Raw genomic sequence first — 17,740 nt, forward strand, 5'->3', positions numbered from 1 at the left:
ACCCACTCCTAGCATGCAGAAGCCAGTGCCAGTGTTTTGGGACCAGGGTGAGGGGGGTGGGCAATGTATGGGAATGGGCTAGCAGGGAAATGATCCTACTGGTTCTGGGGCTTGGAGGGGTAGGCACAGCTGAACCAACCACTGCTGGTAGATACCTGAGCAAGGGGAGTTCATGCCATGGGTGGGTGTTGCCAGCATGGTTATTGTCAGCAGGTGGATGTCCCAGAAAATTCAGGGCTGGGGGGGCAGGAAGGAGGGGCAAGTGTGGCCAGCTGTGCTGGAACTGGCAGGTGAATTATCCTTGGAGAGTTTGTGGCTAGGAGGGGCATGTCCATGCTTCTTTGGGGTGGCAGGTAGAAGCTCCTGGAAAATTCAGGGCTTGGGGGGATGTGACCAGCCATCTTGGGGGTAGATGGATTCCCCTGGAAAGGTCAGGGCTAAGGGAAAACACAGCCAGTTGAGCTGAAGTCACTCCAAAGAGAGAAATGCTCCCAACCCGACATAGTCCGAGTGGGAGAGTGCCACACACCAAGTCCTACACCCATGTAGACCCACCTACACCCTCACTGCTGGATCCTCACTCACCTAGTAACATCCAGACCCAGGAGCAGCCTACAGTGTGCCCTACAACAAGGAGGTGTTCTAACAGAGTGCTGAAGAGATCAGAGCATGGAGCCATAACTGGGACTGGACCAAAATCAAATAGATGAAGAACCAATTCAAACAGACTTGCAATGTCCACCAGACCTCCAGAGGCATGAGACACACCAGCCACTGCTATGATGAGCTGTCCCAATTCCTCAAGTGATAGGACAGCCACCACCCCACACACCTATGCCATTGTCAGGAGCTGCAGTCCATGGCAGGAGGGCCCCAGGGAGGCAAGGACTGTATGTGCAAGATCAACTCCCCAGGGACAGGGAAAACAGGGGCACAGGTGTAACTACAGCTCCTCAGAGACCCTGCCACTGATGCAGACCACCCATCAGTCCTCATGGTCCCAGCAGGAAGAGCCAAAGAGCACCTACTCCCACTCCTGGTCCCAACATAGAGTGCAGTCTTGCTTTAGATCCCACTACAGAGACCCTACTAGAACCCACCCCCATGGGTGGATCGGTACCACACTACATGTACATGATGGGCACCCAAGTGCAGAGGAAACCCTGCATCCCGGCCTCTTAGCACAGCAGAGCTGCCTGCTGCCTTCTCAGAGCACAAGCTCCCATGAGGAACCAATCCATTTCACAAAGCTGCAGTATCTCTTATCTCTATTTTCAGGGACAACACCTGCATATTGGAAGGAGGTCTGTGAAGGATGTGTTGGCCGCTCAAAGAGCTGGTGAGAGATATCTATGAAGCAAAGAGAAGCTAGAAGCCCTCGTAGTTGCCTCGGATCACTGGGTACATACTTCAGATTCTTGGCACTGTGAGCATCAGCACTGGCAGAAGACTGCAAATGTGGAAGAGAGACATTGTGAGGCTGGAGGATGCCTACACCCAGGCTGCCACGCTGCAGGAATAGGGGGCATAAGATGGCCACTGCATGTTCGAGGAAGCTACCTGTGTCTCAACAGAGCTGGCAGAGTCCCAGGAGAGAGAGTTCTTGGACAGGGTCCTAGATTACATTTTAATAACCTATGACACTCCCAACCGGCATCAATGAAGTCTCCCCGTGACACACTATGGCTCTCATCTCTTATGTGGGTGAAACACCCACGGTGGTCAACAATGCTGAGCAGCATAAGAGAGAAGAAGCCCTTCCAGTTGAAGAAGTCCATGACACTTTGGTGTGGCCAGAAGATATGGGTGCCGTTGATGCCCCCACAGAGCTAAGGAAGCACATCTGGCAGAAGCCAGAAGTGACCTACTGTGGGTTGATGATGCAGGTGAAGTGTTTCCTCAGCCCATCTTGAATGGCCCCACTTCCCTCTTGGACCACCACTTTGGCCATCGGCTTGCCCACACCAAGCTGGTTGGCAATGGAGCAGAAACTGTTGGAGATAGCAAGCTTCCAGAAGGTAATAGCAACTCACTTCTCCAGACACAGGAGTGGGCTTATGCCAAAGACCTGCTGCTCCAGGTGGGAGGCCAAATTGACAACAGTGTCCCTGAAAGTGGCCAAGCACATACAGAAGTTGTGCAGCCACTGCTTATCGACCAAGGTTCCCAGGATGATCACCAGTTGCTGCTGGTCTCTCAGGCCCCGACTCATTGTTTGACAGTTTGGATTTACTCCTGTGGCACTCAAGGGCATCCAAGAGTGCCCTGGCGTCATTGGCCACATGGAAGCAGTTGGCTCAGTAGTTGTAGGGTTCAGTAAATGGCCCCATGTGGAATGCTAGGCTCCTGGGTCCTTGACAGGATGGCATGTGCCAGCAAGAATATTTGCTGGGTCCTCTGCAGACATATGTAATGTCTCACAGCCTCCAGCAAGAGTTGCACAGGGTGACCAGAAGGATGTGCTGTATCTCCTGGATCTGTGGACTTGTACATGAGGGGTATGGTTCCATGGCAGGGTCCAGGCAGAGATGCTGACACGCTTGCAATTAACAAGAGAGGGGACTCTTTATGCGTCTCTCCTGGAAGCCTATGGCCAAGTTAAGAGGGAGAGGTCACTATGATGGGGTGTTCCTTCAGGGGGCACTCAGGAGTGCTGTATGTGCTCAGTTGCACTTGGCAATCTCTGGTAGCCTAGGAAGCCCACGGGGCATGCTGGGATGTGTGCAAATGGGGTCCTGTCTGTAGGCCATTACTAGCACACACTGCCTGCATACCTCCTTCCCCAAAAGCTTGGTCAGTTCTCTGTCAATAGGGTTTTAGGCCACTCAGACTAATCCATGCAATTTAGACTGACTGGTTCACATGAACACTTGCATGCACTCTTATGTGGCTGCCTACAGCCATTGTCAGAAAGGCCACCTAGTGACTTCATTACATAAATATAAAAGCTTCAGACTAGCAGGAGGTGAATGACATTCCTGTGCTCACTCCTACTCTGGTGCAGTCACTCTCAACCAGGATACCACCATTGCCACAATGCCCTTTCATGGGTGCTGTGGTGTGACAGTGGCTGCAATGGCCAGGTGAGGCTGCCATGTGCACTCTTGTGTGAAGCTAGATTGGGAAGCAGCTGCAACATGAGCGGGCGCTCCTGCCTGCATTAGGTTTAGGTTTATCTGATAAACCCAATGCAGACAGGAGCACCCACTCTTACCTTAGCCCTTCCCAGTCCGACCCTGCACACTCGTCCCAGAAACAGAGGCTTGTAGGACAGTTCCCCCTGATGGCAGTGGCAGCCATGTGGCAGCCTAGGGAAACACAGACAAAGCTGCAGGTTATTGTACTGCCACTAGGGGTTATCAGATAACCCTAACACAAGCAGGAGTGCTCACTCCTGCTGCAGCTGCTTCCTTACCTACCTCCACACAAGGCAAATGGGCCCCTTACACCTCATGGCAGCGGCAGCATCAGCACCTTGGTTGAGAACCACTGAAGCAAGCTAAGGCAGTATAACAGTAGTCTTCAGCAGGGCTACTGCTAAATTCAGAAGAGTTAGGGAAGGATGACTTAAATCTGAAAAGTTGAGAACTACTTGCTCTAGCACCTCAAGTTTTTGTCCATACTGGAAGCATTTTCCTAAATCCTTACTAAGTGCCCAAGAAGGGGACCCCTGGGGGATTGTGCCACAGTACTGCAATATCTCTTCTTCAGTAGGAGGCCTCTATGCCTCCCAGGAAGTATCTGCTGGGTCCAGGCCACTCTTTTTGTACACAAAGGAAATAGCATAGCTTAAATCAGCTGCTTTCCTATTGAGACAATTCTCCTGTTCTTAATTACTTTTCGATAATTTCGATAATAATCTTTGATACCCTCCAACTCATTTCACTTTTTACCCACAGCACCTAGAGAGGATTTCAGAAAATGTATTTACTAGGTAATTACCCCAGAACTGCAGAGTCAGTGTTGTAAAAAGTGAAACTAGCTGTATTTTCACTCTTCCTCTTTATGGGACAACCACAAAATATCTCCTATCCAATCAACAGACCTTCAACCTGAGCTACGCTGTTAACTAGTTCCACTGAAGATATTGTCCATTCATGCGAGAAATAGGCAGATGCAATTCTTGGAGATAATTAGTTTGTACTCCATAGCCCTGTCACAATCCTTGGCACTGTTCAACACTTAACAAGAACACCCTGGGCCATTCCTTTGAGAGCATTTAGCTCATAGACACAGTGCTCCGTGCAACAAGCATTATGCTTTTTCATGTGCATGCTAAGCACTCAGCGATTAGAGCCATTTCACTCAGGTGTAACCACCAAACTGTTTAAAAGCAATGCTCTTCTAAAGAAAAATCTGGGGTTCCATTCTGCTCTTAGGAAAATGCAGCTATAAACCTGGAGCAAACTCAGCTAAACCAACTGAGCTGCTCTGGATTTACATAACTGAATAAAAAGTGGCCCCAAATATTAAAAGTACAACTGCTCGCCTTTCAGATTGTTCATATCATTCAAACTAAATAATTTATACAGCACCTGGATACAATGATGATTGATATTATATAAGCACCAAAGCTAAACAGACAGATGGCTTTTTAAATCTAATTTTCATTTTTCTTTTCATCTCATTACATGTTTTCATTTCCCTTAGCTGGACAATGAAATTTGACTGGTCTGTATCAGTTGCATAATAATGAAATTCTAGTCAATTCACTTTATGTTCCCCATTCATTAGGGTAGTGTTGCCAATTTTGGATTTGTAGTAACACAGGGAACTTTTATTAGAAAGTATATACATCATTTCAGGAAATAGCAAGAGAATCCATATGCTCCCCTGATACCTGTTCCCTGGGCTTTACACACTACGTACTCTATATACCTACATAAAAATACTAGACAAGACTAGATTAAACTAGGCCTGTTGACTATAAGATTTGCTTCAACCTTCACATATATAATATCTTCCAGGCCTCTGAAGTCTGCACCTGAAGTCTGGGAATCAGTACTGCATATGTATTATAATGGGTTGGAAAGTCTGTGTCTATGCACATTAGGCCAAAGCCTATTTTCACTGGAGTTGTAGATTCACTGAGCATTCTGCATGAACAGAATTGATATGGAAGATCCTTGGGACCCATCAATAATCGTTTCTAGAACAGCCACACAGAAGAGATGTTTAAAACCAATATCTAGATTTTCTCAGGACAGGTGTGCTGCATGGACAGATATGCCAGTGAGTTCTCAGGGTATCAGGTTACCTGTATGTATCAACTGATTACTCACCAAAGCACAGCAACTGCCATAGGACAACTTGAAAAAAAGCTAGAAAAAAGCTAGAAGGCAACATGAAATTACAGCTCTCGAAAGCCTTAATGTTATTTCAACCAGGCTACTTAAGAGCTGGCATCCACGATCATAAAGTCAACTCCTCTGTACCCAAAGAATTTGTCTCAAATCTTCATATAAGGAAAGTTGCTCTAGTGATATAGCAGGTTCTGACTCGCATATTTTTAAAGGAACATCCAAGCTGTAAAATGCTTTAACATATCACAAATCAATTTAATGAAGGTAATCAGAGAACCTATTACTCTGAACTATAAATTGTTTGACCAAACATGCTGAATTTTGCTTTGTAATAGATCTGGAATAGGATTTTTTTTTTTTAATATTATTCAAAGCTGCTGACTACAAAATAGAGATTAACTCCAGAGCTGCTGTTTCGCCATTTGCTTCCTGTCAGAGACAGGTTCAGATCTCCCTGTGCCAAGTTCAATGCAAAGTCCATGCTTTGCTACAATGGTACTGGCAACTGTACTGGCATTTGCTTTATATATTGCCCAGGATTGCACAGACTGAAAGCTACAGACCTACAGAAACTTTCGATGCAAGCGAGATCAAGATCAGACAATGCATTTGGATGGAAAAGCATATATTTGTTGGTGGGGTTGACTCCAACTGAGGAGGACCTAGAGTAACTCTATGGATGTAAATTGACTTACAACAGCATAAATGAGAGCAAATGCAGGCACTCCAACTCCAGGAGTATACTTAGCAAGAATCACTTCATCCCAAGTGCTAGAGCTACTACTTTGAGTTCAGACTCCCAGCATGCATCACTCCCAGTGTTTTCCTGAAGTTTTCCAGTGGCTCCGTCTTTGTAACTGAGCCTTCATTTGTCCCAGTATGTAATCCAGCAGCTATTCAAACAACCGACAGACTAACAAATCTTCCTTTCTGTTGGCAAGAAGAACCATGTTGCACAAGTCAGCAAGCATTGGAAGGCTATTAAAATATATCCAGTTCACAAATGCTGTAATTTCAATAAATATTTGTCCTGTCTGTTTTTCTTACCAACCCTGCAATCTGACAGAGTGTGCTTGGCACAGGCAGGAGATTGCAACCATCTGCTGGAAGCAAAAATAGTCAGTTATAAAAAAGTTTGTATTTCTACTGAATATCTCAATGCTCGATAAGCAGAGTGGCTCAATGCTCGAAGAGCCTGTGAAACCTTGTGAAACAGGAGTACTTTTGTGTCGCTAATGCAATTGTTTAATCTCTTGACATAAGAATTCTTAAGGTCCAGAAACACAAGCATTTGTCTGCATAAAGATCCAATTCCCCCAGGACCTGGAGACTAAAGGGAGACTCTGTTATGGTTAATTGGAGATGCTGTTAAAGTACACTTTCTCCTCACTTCCCTGTTGCCCGAGCAATGTGCCACTCAGCCCATATCGCCATCACAAGCATAGCTGTGCCCACTAGGGATGCAAAATGATCATGCCCTGTGACTGAGGCAGGTATGCCAACTGAACCCAACACGGACACAGCTCTGCCAGCACCAAAAGGCTTGTACAAGTAGAGCTTCTGCCATTCAGGAGAGCTGGTATAACTTTTCCTGTTAGCAGAGCCTCTTTCTGTTGGGGCCTGGGCACATAGTTAAAGTGGCAATAACAGCATAGTGTAAGCTAAATATCAGATACCAAATCAGAGTCAGGTAAACAAGGTCCTTTGGGTACGTGTGAAATCTTTCATTAGACCAACTAAAATGAAAGATATCACATCTACCCAAAGAACCTTGTCTGCCTGTCCTTAGACCAACAAGGCTACAACCAACACCCTGAATCCAAGTCCAAGCAGGTGACTGGGGTACACTATTCCAAGTGTACATCAGTGTGCCCAGTGATGAGGACAGGACTTTCTTAGTCACTACAAAAGATAAGGTAAATTGCTTCAGGCAAGCAAAAGAAACCAAATAGGAGATGGATCAGAGGAGCAATCATGATCAGGGGGCCTGGTTTTCCTTGATAAAAAAATTGCAAATTCTCTTCAACTCCCCCCCCAACGTCCATGATTTAAATGAAAGGCCCCTCACCACCCCAGCCCTGCTGGTGCCCCTCGCCCTCCATCCACAGCCCCCTGCCCCCCCAAAGGGGCCCCCAGGTCCACAGCCCCAGGCAGGAGGCAGCAGCTGCTCCAGCAGAGCAGAGCCCAGGTCCCATCCCCCCTCTCCCCCCCACATGTGGGCTCAGGTGGTGGGGGTTAGATCCCAGCTATGCGCACTCTCAGGGGGGCCAAGGGGGGACCCGTGTCTCTCAGATCTGTGCATGGGGTGGGGTGTCCACTGCAGACTTGGTCTCCTGCCCTGCTGCCTTCCCCCCAGGCCTCTGCAGCCTAGCGGGTGTGACCCAATGCTGCAGGGCACAGCGGGAATCTCTTTCCCACTGCGAGCTCCATGCTGCCATGCTGTCCCCTTTGCATGCAGCAGCAGCAGGGGCAGTGGTGTGAGACTGTGCATCTCACTGCTGCTGCATGAGCAGGGGATGCGTCACCAGGGCAGCATGGAGCTTGCAGCAGCAAGCAGCTTTCCTGCACAGCCCCACTCTGCCCTGCAGCGCTGGGTCACATCCACCAGACTACAGAGGCTCTGGGGGAGTGCAACAGGGTGGGAGCCCAAGCCTGCAGCAGGCAGCCTGTGCCCCCACCCCACGCACAGATCTGGGGGGCACAGGTTCCCCCCCTGCTCCTCCAGGAGTATGCACAGCAGCAGAGAGCTGGCCCCATGCCTTGCCCCCTGGATGAGCCACCCACAGCCCCATCCTGCTCCTGCTAGGGCCCTACGGCCATGCATTGCAGCCCCAGTCCCAAGCCCCATGCATCGCCTGACTGGACAGCAGCCTCAGCCTCAGCCCCAGCTTCTGCCCTGCTCAACTCCCTGCCGCCCCCTCTATGGCGGCCTCAATTCCCACCCCCTCCCACTTACCTACAGGAGCTGCTCTCCATGCCTGGCATCCATGTGCATGTACACGTGGTGACCCCTGCCCGATTGTCCTCCTCCTGCTCCCGTCCAGCCCCCTACAGGTTGGAACTCTGCCAGCCTGCAGAGAGCTCTTTGCAAAACTGTAAAATCCACAGGTTTCTCCGTTAAAATGAGAAATCCACATTTTCCTCCAGTAAAACAGGGAACCAGCTATTTTCTCCTTTTCTCCATGGGAAACTGAAAATTCGTTATATCTAAGGTGCTGATCTCAGATTTTGCAAGGTAAGTAAGGCTGAAACTAGACATGGGTGGAAGACCACTGAAAAAAATAATTCAGACATTTTCAGAAGGTGTAGATACTCTGAGGGTATCCAGACAATCTACCACAGAACGAAAAGGGGCCTGGGGCTTTACTGCACATCAGCTGTTCCATAGTACCTGTCTGGGTACATGCTCTTCTGCATGGTAAGCAGAAATTAACCTCTGGTAACTTGCCCCTTTTTCAGTGAGGGCTAAACTACAGTTTAGCTTCTGCTTATTATAGGCAGAGTATGCTCACCAGCAGTTACCATGGAGTAGCTGACCCATGATAAAGCCTTGCCTCCTGCTACCTAAAGTGCTCATCCATCTATATCCTCAGTCAGCTATAGGCTGCTATGGTGTTAGAGGATGTTGTACTGCACATGGTGCCATTTTCCAGATGAGATATAGCCACTTTCAGGCACCGAAGAGCCAATGGAGCCATCTTGTCTAAACTGAAAATTGATTCATACAACTAAATTCTGTACTCCTGCACTACCACTACAGCTTCAAAAGGACAAAGCACTGCCTTCTAAATCATGATCTCTGCACCAGTGGTGGTCCATGTAACATTTGATGCTTTCTACGTGGTGCTCAATCCACCTTTGTTTCAGCTGATTTTACAGGTTACAAAGCATGGGAATGGGAGTCAGCTTTTTGGACCAAATCCTAAACTGCTTGCCCAGGCAGAGTTTTCATTTAGCTGTGTTTACAAAGTAACGATGTAGAAACCCAAAGGACTACCTGATCTAGCTTACTGAGCTTTATCTAACTGGGCACCTATACATGTGACGGACCTATGCTCTGACGCGTGCTAATTAGAACATGTCAGAGCAGACTGGATTAATCAAGTCTGTTGGAGCATGCCTATTAGAGGCTGCAGGAGCAAGCTGTGTCACGTGTATTCAACGTTCCCACATTTCAAAATGATGGCAGGGGCGCTGTAACTAAAGCTTGTCGAGTGGGACACTGAATACATGTAACGTTGTGGGTGCTTTAATTAGAGCAGCTCTGAGAGCTGCTCTAATTAAAAATGTCCCCCCCCTCCGCCGAGCATGTGTATTGATGCCCACTGATTGCAAACAAGCTGGCTACCCTCTCACTACAACCATATTATTTTAGGACACGTGGAGGATGTTTCATGTTCAGCTCCCAAAATCTCCAATTACTAGAACAGTGCAGGAAAAATAAAAGGAAGGGAAAGCGATTGATATATCAAGTCTGAGAGGAGTGAAATTGCTTCCTTGGTCTTTATTTTCTTGATTACTACATGACATTTCAACATGCAAGTCAGCTCTAGGGAAGGAGGGATGGAGAGAACAAACATAAGATCTGTGCCATTGTGATGTGCATTAGGAAGGGGCAAGGATTATTTACACCCCAGTTTTACACATGCAATTACTCTGTTGATTCCAACTAGGAACACATGAATGGGGCAGCAAAGCTCAAGGCATTAAACCGAGAGCAAACTGCACAGAGGCAGCTACACACAAATGAGCAGGCTGTGCATTTCAGGCTGTGAGAAATGAGCAGGCTGTGCCTTGAAAAGCAGGAATTTGAAAGCATGACCAATTTGGGACTGATTCAGCCAACGGTAAATTTTGTAACCATTGAGTCAGGACTAACCCACCTCCAGGGCTTGCATCACATATTTGCAGTCTTTAACTGGGACAGCTCGACCTGCCACAGGTTATCCATTCATGTGTCAATGAGTTTATACTCCATTGATTGTTGATTTGTACCAGACTTTGAGTTCAGAGCCAGATGCTTCATACTTAAGACATTTATTAGAACTATATGTGGGAATGCTTCCCACTGCAACACTATGAAACCATCCGCCATCTCCCCATTCTAAAAATCTGTGGTTAAAGATAGTTCAGTGTTAGCAGCATGCTGCTAGTGGTTTAAGGCCCTTGCCAATTCCAATATGTTTTGGCGGCCTCTACCTTATTCATACAACCCCCAAGGACCAAAAACCAATCAAATTCCCAGTAGGCATACATATGATGTATCTTCTTCCTATACTATAGCTATATCACAGGTGAACATGAGGTGGGTGAAGCCAGATCATTTTGCCCTTCTACTATCCTCAAAATGGTAGACGGTCCTTTTCTAGGAACTACAACCAGCAGGAAACTCCTAAAGCATCTTGCAGGCTGCCTGGAGCAAAGACTGCTGTAGAACACAAGTAAGAATTCATAAAACAGCTTTGGTGTGGAGCTGATGAAGCTGAGAATATTGCCCTTTGGGATGCTCATTTCCTCCAACCCCAACAGCTGTACAGAGGAACAGGTTTAGGTCTGCCCATTTGTAAGATTTACAAGATTTCAAATAAGCCAAGAAAAGTTGGGAATTGCAGGAAATACCTGACTAGGAAGGTACTGTTATACTTCTATGTCTACAGATTCTGCCCAAATGAGACCTGAAATTAACTGGTTTTATTAAAATATAGGTACAGACACAAAGGCTAAGTACAGACAGTCAAAAAGCCAGAGGCTGAATCAGTTCAAACTAGGCAGCTTCATAAGCTGTGTAGGTTGAAACGATAACCAGATGAACTGACATTCAGGTTTTAATTGGGAAAGGCAGAGGAAGATCTGCACTGACCGAGGCCTGTAGTCAAGGGTGCTAGAGAACATCTCCCAGCCTGATGGCCTTTGCCAGCCCACCCAAGTGTCCCCAGCCCCTGCAATCCCCCACGGTGGGGGGCGGGGGTGGAAGGGGGAGCTGAGGGACAGCTCCCCCCCCGTCCCAGCTGCTGATTGCTTCAGCCAAAGCAAAGGAGAAGTCATCCTCCCGGCCAGGTGCCTGCCTATGCAGCCCAGCTTGGGGGCACCAGGGAGCCCCCACCTTGTGGGGCTTCCCCACAACCCCAGCCCAGGATCCCCCAGCCCCAGGAAGATGAAGGGAATTCTTCCCAACCTCACCCCCTTGCCTTAACTGCTGGAGTCTCAGGGATAGCCCAGAGAGCAGGGGAAATTTCTCTGCTCCCCTGCATTAGTTTTGCCTCAGACTGACAGCAGCTGAGGCAAAACCAGCTGCAGAGGAGCAGGAGAATTTCCTTCTGTTCCCTGAAGCTGCCTGAGACTCACAGGGCCTAAGGCAAGCAACAATGTGGTTTGAGAGGAAAAATTCCCCTCAGCTCCCCGAGGCTGGCCCGGACTGGGGGACCCTGAGCTGGAGTGGGGGGAAGCTCCCCAAGGCAGGGGCTGCCTGGTGTCCACATGCTGGGCTGCAAGGGCAGGCACCCGGCTAGGATGACTTCTTTGCCCTCCTTTCTGTGGCAGCTGCTGAAGCAATCAGCAGCTGGCCAAGGGGAGCGGGGGAGAGGAAAGGGCGGCCAGGGTCTGAAAAGGTGGCTCCACGGAGGCTTTCCCTCCCGCCATGTACTGTGTAGACCCTGGCTAGGAGTCTTTTCCCTTGCCCCCCATCCCTATGGGCTGATGGAGACAGGCAGGAAGCAGGCTAAGGAGTAGAGGGGCAAGGCAGTACCTGCCCCACTGGAGCACACAGCATAGCCCAGGGCTGGCCAGGTGTAAATTTGCTACCAGTCAGCAGCTACATAAGCACTACTACACAGCATCTATTGTGCCATTAGTTTACTACCTGTATGCACAGGTAGTAGCTACCTGCACAGCAGACTAATGTACTGCATAGTAAATGGTGCATACATGTAAATTGTGATGCTTTACCATGCAGTACATTAGTTTACTGAGCAGTAAAGTCTCTCATGCAGACATACCCACTCTGTAGAAAGTTTAGTCTGTAGTAACGAGGGGGCACACAACCAGTGTTCCCAAGCCAGCTGCCTGCAGAAGGCCTGATTACTAGGGCTGCATGAAATTTCGCTGGCCATTTCTTTCCGATACTGTTTTGACCAATTTCACGGTCAAAACAGCAAAATCAGAATGAGAGAAAGGCCCTCAAAATAGCCTCAAACGAAAGTGAGGCTGGTCGAAATATTTCAAAAGTTGAAACATTTCAACCATAGGCTAGGGATGGGAAGAATTCCCATCCCCAGCACAAGATCCGGCAGGGAGCAATGAGGCAGCCCAGCTGGGGTGTTTTCTGGTTCCCTGCACTACATCATCCTGGGGGTGGGAGGCAGCCCAGCTTGGCTGCTTTCCCATTCCCAACGCTACATCGCGATGTAGCACGGGGGATGGGAAAGCAATCCAGCTGGGCTGACTTCCCATCCTGAGCAAAACTTGAAACAGACTTTCTATTTCGATGAAACAGAATGGAATGGAACAGCTGTTTTGACTCAAAATGAAATTTGATATGAAACACTGTTCCATCGAACTGTTAAAACTCAAGGTGAAACGGAATGGTGCTGTTTCGTACAGCCCTATTGATTACAGGACCTAGCCACCAGGTGGCAGAGGAACTGGTTTGCACTGAGTAAGCTACTGGACGAGGATAAAAATGACTAGGGCTAGGTACAGACATTCAAAAAGCCGAAGGCGGAATCAATCTAAGTTGCACGGTTTTCTGTAAGCAGCTTAGTTTAGATTAGTAGCGAACAGAATGCATATTCATTGGGGGGGAGCAAATCTCAGACCAGTTTTCAACATTTTTAGCCAGTCTAAGTGCTGAACTTCTGTTCCATTATGAGTACAAACCAGTTTTGTGTGCCAAACTTCTGTTATGGGTATAGACCCATAGGCCTGTTTCCAATCACTTATATGGGTAAAAGTGATGTGTCTGTACCTGGCTTAAGGGAACGTTACCTTTGACACATTTACTTATTTGATTCCTAACACCTTTCCTAACAAAAACTCAGGGCAGCTTACCGTCAGAGAACAGAATAACTTAGAAAAATGACAAGAGAATAAAACAATTTAAAAGGAAACTAGAATAAAGTAGACCCCCCCCACTCAATAAAAAACAGTATCGCAGCCTAGCTGTGTTTACTAAATGCTTGCCCAGATAGGGAGATCTTACAGTACTTCTGAAGAAGTTCATGCTCAAGAGAGGCCTATTCCACAGTATCTTTCCTACATGGCAAATGTGAGTGATTTGTTACCTAGTAAGGCTGTGCATACTGAAGAGTAGTACCTGACTGTGGCAGAAGGCCACCTCTGTTTCTCCCCAAAGACTCTGCTCTGTGACAATTTGGTTAAGATAGGCCCTGCAGAGGGTACACACCTTACCCTATCTCTTTAGGTAACCTGAGCTGGTTACATTCCTGAGGGAGGGGGGAAACCTTCTCCCTCTGCCTACATGACTGGCATCACATACCTGGGTGAGGGGCTTGGGCTCCCTAGGGAGCTAGGAATTGCCAGTTTGCCCAGCAACTAGTGATGCATTTCAAATTGGTTGGCTGACAGCCAACAGGTGCTGGCCTCCATTGGACCAGGTAAATGAGGTCATAAGGGCTATAAGTTAAGGACTGCCCAGGAGAAGGGAGCAGCAGCCATGAGGAACACTCAGAGAGAGAGAAGAGCTGGACCATCTGAAACTTGCTCTCTCTTTCAAAACCCATGATCAAGGAACTGCCTGCCTCCAGAGGGAATCTCCACCTGCCTCTGGATGACACTTGTGAGTAAGCTACCTGAGATCCAACTAGATATATAGTTTGCAGTAACTCAGATGCGTGATCAAAGGCTACCCAGCCATGCCAGTTTGCTCTGTGGGATTTCTCTGATATTGCTCTACCCTGTACCCTATTCCAACCCTACCCCTTGTAACCAATGAAGTTCTTCTTTGTACCTAGTGTGGGAGACTTATTGGGAGTGGGTCTAAATTATGCCTTGGGGTCTCCTTGGTTCAGCTGACTAAGGGAGACCACTACTTGTGCTTCCGACTGAGGGAAGCATCCCAAGTTCTTGAAGTGAATCAAGTACCCTCGATGGCTTCTAGGCCTGCGTTTCCTAGGGTATGCAGAGCCAGAATCAAGCCCATCCCTGGGTGGTGGCAGTGTTATCCCCAGGCTAGCGGGTGTGCTCCAGGAAGGGGGTCGGCCAGACACGAGGCGCCCCCAGGGAGGCACTCGGAGCCTGGAAGGTGGTTGGGCGCAGTGAGGTGGGTGGCTCAGTGCAGGAGCGCCCCCTACTGGCCCGCCACACTGACACCCTACAAAAGTGTTGGTCTAATATCTCACTGACTCCGTAAAACTTCTTTGTGTAGCACCCAAGTGTCCAATCCAAATATCAAGTCAGCATGATCCTTTTTAAGACATGAGCAACGAGGTGATCACAGACCCGAGGTATATGGTTTAAGGCTTTGGATATAGTGTTTTTTGCATAACATCATTGCACACTGCCTTAGCAACTAAGAAGGTTTTTATCTCAATGAGGTAGATGAAAGGAAGACAGTTTCACACAAAGTCTAGCTCATATGAAGCATAAACCGGTATGAATGCACAAACTATTCCCCCCTCCCCCTTTTTTGTGACTCATAAATTTTAAGATGAAGTTTACAAGACTATAAATCTTCTGAAACAAGTTTTCCAGTTTGCTTGTTTTTGTGGATTCCCACCCCTCCCCACCCTGCCCCCACAGATGGAAACAGATTCACAGCAAGTTCATTTCTTTAAAAAAGGTGGCATCAGACCAGGTCTAGTGATAACATCCTCGTACAAGGTTTAAAAATGAGCTTTTCCAACCATAAAATTACTAATTGTCTGTCTTGTAAAAAGATAAAATGAATGTCTCATTACTGTCAAGCTCTTGATTTCTTGTTTTATATGTAGTAAAATTAACCGGTTTCAGCTATGTGAGTATGAAAATTCGAGATATGTCATTAGCTTTCCTGGAAGAAATCGTAAAGAGTTGATTGTCTTTATTTTTTAATTGAAATTCTTTCAATCTGGCAGGCAGCTCATCTCCTGAAAGTGAGGAGGACATGCGGCATTGAGCTGCTTTTGTGAAAGGGAATAGTGTCTAATAGTTACTGAGGGGAAAGGGACTGGGAATTGGACCTCTTGGGCCCTGCTCTTGAGTCAAGATTGGGTCTCAGTCTAACTAGTGCTTGAATAGTGCAGGCTAGGCAGTTGTGCACAGCAGTAAAATGTGAATGGAGAATACAACAGGTAGATAAAAGTTAAGTACAAGGGGCATCCTGTGCACAGAACCAAATATGTGCACTTGGCAGCCACCGAACTCAGCTGTCATTAACACCAAGTCAGTATCCCACACAAATCTGTGCACCTTGAATATGCAAAACTCTGCATTTGCATTCCACAAGATACAGCCCCAGGTACACAAAATGATTCTTCTTCTTTGGGCCTTGCACTTCAAGAAAAATACAGATAAATTAGAAAGAATATCCAACAGAGTAACATAAATGACTAGAGGCCTGGTAAATATGCCCTATGAGAAAAAGCTGAAAGAACTAGCATTTAGTATGGAGAAGAGAAGACCGAGTCAGGCTTTGATAGTACTTTTCCAATACCTGAAAGAAGGTTATAACTAGTATGGAGATTCACTATTCCCTGTAGCCACAGGGGACAGGTCTGGGAACACTGGTCTCAAACTGCAGCAGAGGAAGTTTAATTGTATGTTTTTTTAAATTTCTCAATATAAAAGGTGGGTATAAAGGTGGTTAAGCTTGGAATATGCTAGCTAGAGAGGTTGGAAACTTTAAAAGCAGGTTGGACAGACTTGTGGCAGATATGAACAGTATCCTCACAAATGATGTTGAATTGTGTGCCTGTTGATTGAGCATTGGAAGTCTAATATGGGTTAAAGCAAGATGCAACAGTATACTAGTGTCTATACTATATGTACATGTAATATAGTACTATATATGAGAGAGAGAGAGAGAGAGAGAGAGAGAGTGAGAGTATAAGTCTATCTCTATACTATACACTAGTGTCTTCAGAGTCCCGTTTCGTACCAAGATCACCCCCTTAAATTTAAAATACAGATAAGGAATATCCTATCCTGGCTACCTGTGATAACAGCCTTAATTACTGTTTTACAAGGTTTCATCCTCAGCAGAAACTCCAGTAATCATATTTTGTCTGAGACAGACAGGTTTTCTAAAGCAGATTGACACACATATAATCTAGATCTTGACTTGGTTCTTTTGTACTTTGACATGTGTATCTGCAAATACCAAATCTCTCCCAGGTTTACATTCAATTTACAAATCATAGGTTTGTAGCTGGAACACCCTCCCCACCCCCACCCCCCAAAAACCCCCACCTTTGTTCTCTCAGCGGGGCTGATGGAGGAATTGCCATGCCCTTTTAGCAACAGCAATAAATGGCTTGTAGTCAGACATTCCATAAAGAAATACAGGAAGTTTTACAGCCAGGGACTAAAGAAAAGTCCTAATTTTCTATCTGAGCATATCAAGAGCACTTAAGAGCATATGCCAGAACCCTGATGAGCCATAAATCATAGAAAAACATTTGGCATTTGCCATCCTGGTCAATTTTTCCCCTTCTGTGTAACAGAAAATGTTCTCTTTTTACATATTGATTTAATGCTTGGGGGGTCTATACTAAGTGAAGGGTTTCTTGACTGTACCCATATTCAATCAAAATGAAACACTTTAATGTTCCTAAAATTGAAGTACTTTATTCAGATTTGTTAATGACTCAGAATGCTTTGGTTTATCATTAAACCACACTTCCCTGCTATGATGCATTGCTTCATCCTCATCCAACCCCACAGCAGATCTTTAAATGGAACTCCAGAAAGTAGCCAGGAAACTACAGACTGGTGAGCCTAACTTCTGATCCTAGCAAAATTGGTCAAGCATTGGAACGGGCTACTGAGAGAAGTCATAGAAGCTCCATCTCTGGAAGTTTTCAGGAGCGAGTCGGACACTTGGTTGAGATTGTTTAGTAAGGATTATCCTGCCTTGAACAGGGGTAGATGACCTCATGAGATCCTAAAACTAAGTTAATGGGCAATAAACAGACTGGTGAAGTTCAACATTCAAAGTGATGCACATAAGAAAAAAAATAACTTAAGGTGCACGTATACAATAATGAAATCTACATTTGTTTTTTGTTTTTTAATGTGCTCAGAAATATTAGGTGTTGACTTCAGCCAAGGCTGGGGATTCTGACTAGGGTATGCCAATACCCCTGCTGGGATTTAAACTCAAAAGGTTCTTGGCTAGAGGCTCTTGTCCCTCTGCTCGGGGTCAGATGGACTGCCACATATAGGTTACAAAAGATTTTTTATTGGACTAGATAATGACCTCCAGACATCCCTTTCAGCCCTAC

General features: G+C 46.6%; 1 long non-coding RNA gene across 1 annotated transcript in view; it reads right to left on the minus strand.

Moving 5' to 3' along the window:
* Positions 1–4,680: 4,680 nt before the first annotated feature.
* LOC132248425 (uncharacterized) overlaps positions 4,681–17,740 on the minus strand; it is a 52,363-nt gene continuing 39,303 nt past the window's right edge. Inside the window, exons 2-3 of the long non-coding RNA XR_009459615.1 lie at positions 8,260–8,396; positions 4,681–6,233 (exon numbers count right to left, since the gene is read on the minus strand). This is a non-coding gene — a long non-coding RNA (uncharacterized LOC132248425). The remainder of the gene's footprint in view (positions 6,234–8,259; positions 8,397–17,740) is intronic.

This window comes from Alligator mississippiensis, chromosome 2 (assembly GCF_030867095.1).
Source record: "Alligator mississippiensis isolate rAllMis1 chromosome 2, rAllMis1, whole genome shotgun sequence".
Taxonomy (NCBI): Eukaryota; Metazoa; Chordata; order Crocodylia; family Alligatoridae; genus Alligator; species Alligator mississippiensis.